General features: G+C 56.9%; 1 long non-coding RNA gene across 1 annotated transcript; it reads right to left on the bottom strand.

The window, feature by feature from the left end:
- Window positions 1–868: 868 nt before the first annotated feature.
- Window positions 869–2,019, bottom strand: LOC108513239 (uncharacterized). The gene is made up of 2 exons (XR_001880831.1): window positions 1,486–2,019; window positions 869–1,202 (listed from the first exon to the last, which is right to left on the bottom strand). It is a non-coding gene; the product is annotated as an uncharacterized LOC108513239 (long non-coding RNA).
- Window positions 2,020–2,355: the final 336 nt, after the last annotated feature.

Below are 2,355 nucleotides of genomic sequence, written 5' to 3'. Positions count from 1 at the left end.
CCCCTAAAAACCCCATCTTCTAATACCATTACATTGGAGGTTAGGATTTCAGGGAGAAATGTATGAATACATGAATGTATGAATTTCAGGAGGACACACATGTTCAGCCCACAGCAGATGGTAACAGGAGGGCCGACCAATACCCGGGTCCTTGCTGAGCCCCTTTCAGATAGAATTTTACTCACTTGTCACCTCACTCTACTTGACAGGTATATTCACCCCTATTCTGATGAGGAAAGGGAGGTACAGCGTTCAGGCTCTTGCCCACAGTCATGCAGACAGTAAGAGGTGCAGGCAGATACACACAGAATGAGCTCCATATGCAAGGTTGTTCCTGTGCCATCTTCTCATGGTGTGTGCATGTGTAAGTGTGCATGTCTGTGTGTATGTGTGTGCATGACCATGTGTGTTTTTGATGCCTTTGTGCACTTGTGTGTGTGCAGGTGCACGTCCGTGTATGCCGCATGCAGATGTGTGTGTCTGCAGACCAGCACATGCCGCTCGCGCCTTTGTTTTTTTTTTTTTTTGGGGGGCGTTTCCCATGCTGTGCATCTGCCTGTTGAACCACATGTGGGTGTACTGCATATGTGTGCATATGTGTTTGTGAGCTGTGCATATGTGCATGTGCACATAGATGTGTGTGTGCATGTACGGGTGAGCGTGCATGTTTGTGTTTGGTGTGTGGAGGGGCGTTTCTTAGCCCATAACTTCAGAGCAGGGTCTCCGCTCGGTTCTTGCTGTGACAGCTTTGGCTATTGTGTTCCCTGTTGCTGCTGACACCCCAAACTCCCTGCCTGTTGCCTTCAGCTCCCTGTGTCCTTTAACTTCAGGTGAATCCCGGCTGCTGGGACAAAGCACAGGAGGCAGGTGAAATGAACCAAAGCGTGTTTATGGGGAGGCCGGGGGGTGCAGATGGGACTAGCTGGCTCTGGGGGAAGCACAGGAAGGAGGCACAGGGGTTAGGGCCAGGGCAGGGGTGCTCCGCTTCACCTGCGGAGTGATGGGTGCCCGTTCCCCTGGTCTAGAAGACTGGGTTCTGTGGCGGACAGAGGGGAGCTGGAGGCAGGGGCTGGTGCATTTTCCTGCGTACAGCAGAGTCCAGGGTGGGTCCTTTCTGCTCTCTGGCATCCATGGATGAGGCACAGAGGCTGCTTCCCTTTTCTACAGGTACAGCGCGTCCTGCTCTTCTAGGGCTACTTCACCTGCAAGACAGCCCCTGGGGTCAGACGGGGGCTAGAAGCCTGAGGGATGCAGGGGCAGGGGAGACAGAGGAGCAGGGGAGGGGGTGTTGTCCTTTATCCACAGGGTCAAGAGGGCCTTCGGCAGTGTCCACAGCCCACAGTGGGCCTGCATGTCCTCTAGGCTCCCTCAGCCCTGCCTCTGCCTGGTCCAAGATCCCCGGACCAGCTCCGGCATGTCCCCTGGAAGGGCACCTTGCCCCGTACCCACCCCGAGGGGCACTGAGAGCCTGGCGGCTCCCCTGACCTTGATGAAAGTGACAATGCCGCTGTAGAGGAGGGTGAGGACGAAGAGGGCCACGAACGTGGACAGGGTGGTCCACAGGCTGCCCAGGTCATCCAAGGTCGTGTAGTCATCGCTGTTCTCATCCTTGCTCTGAGGGATCAGGGGGGTCGTGGCCAGGTCTGGGGAGGAACGGGACTCAGTGCGAAGCTCCCTGGTCCTGAGGGCCAGGCTACCCCTCCACCAGCCCCGCGCAGGGTGGAGCTGAAATGATGGCGAGTCTTTCCAGGAGGCATGGTTATCTCCAGGGAGCTCCCAGCCTCGTCCTCTTGCTCATCTGCCCCCTTGACAAGCCTCTGCCCACTGGGTCCTCCCCGCCTGGACATGTCGCTGCCCTGAGTGGAGCAGACCGACAGAACCATAGACTCTCGTGGTTTGGGCTCCTGTGACAAGGGTGATGGGAGGCTGGGGCACTTCTGCACACCTGCACACTTGGAGGCCTTCTTTAGGAAGTGGCCACTGTGACAAGGTGTGGAAGGCGAGACAGGGCCAGGCAACAAGGACAGAGTGGCTTCTCCACAGGGGGGAAAGCAGATGCCCTGAACTGGAGGGGCTGACCCAGGAGGGTGGAAAGGGGCCCAGGAGGGGAGATCCAGGCAAGGCAATTTTATCCCAGCAGCAGGAGGGAGCCATGGAAGGGGCTAAGCAAGGGTCTGTCACGAACAAATGTGTGTGTAAAAGGTAATCTGCAGCTGGAGACGGTAGTGGGGCCCAAGGCAAGCCCAGGCTGGGAAAAACACTTCCGTGGCAAGCACAGCCCCATCCATGAGGAAGAGCCTGTGGGCAGGCAGGAAGCATGGACAAGAACCAGCCACGTCACAGATTTCCTAGTGT

This window comes from Rhinopithecus bieti, unplaced genomic scaffold (genome assembly GCF_001698545.2).
Source record: "Rhinopithecus bieti isolate Rb0 unplaced genomic scaffold, ASM169854v2 scaffold_32455, whole genome shotgun sequence".
In the NCBI taxonomy this organism is placed as follows: Eukaryota; Metazoa; Chordata; class Mammalia; order Primates; family Cercopithecidae; genus Rhinopithecus; species Rhinopithecus bieti.
The sequence above is the reverse complement of the archived record's forward strand: the minus strand, read 5'-3'. Positions and strand labels throughout refer to the sequence as shown.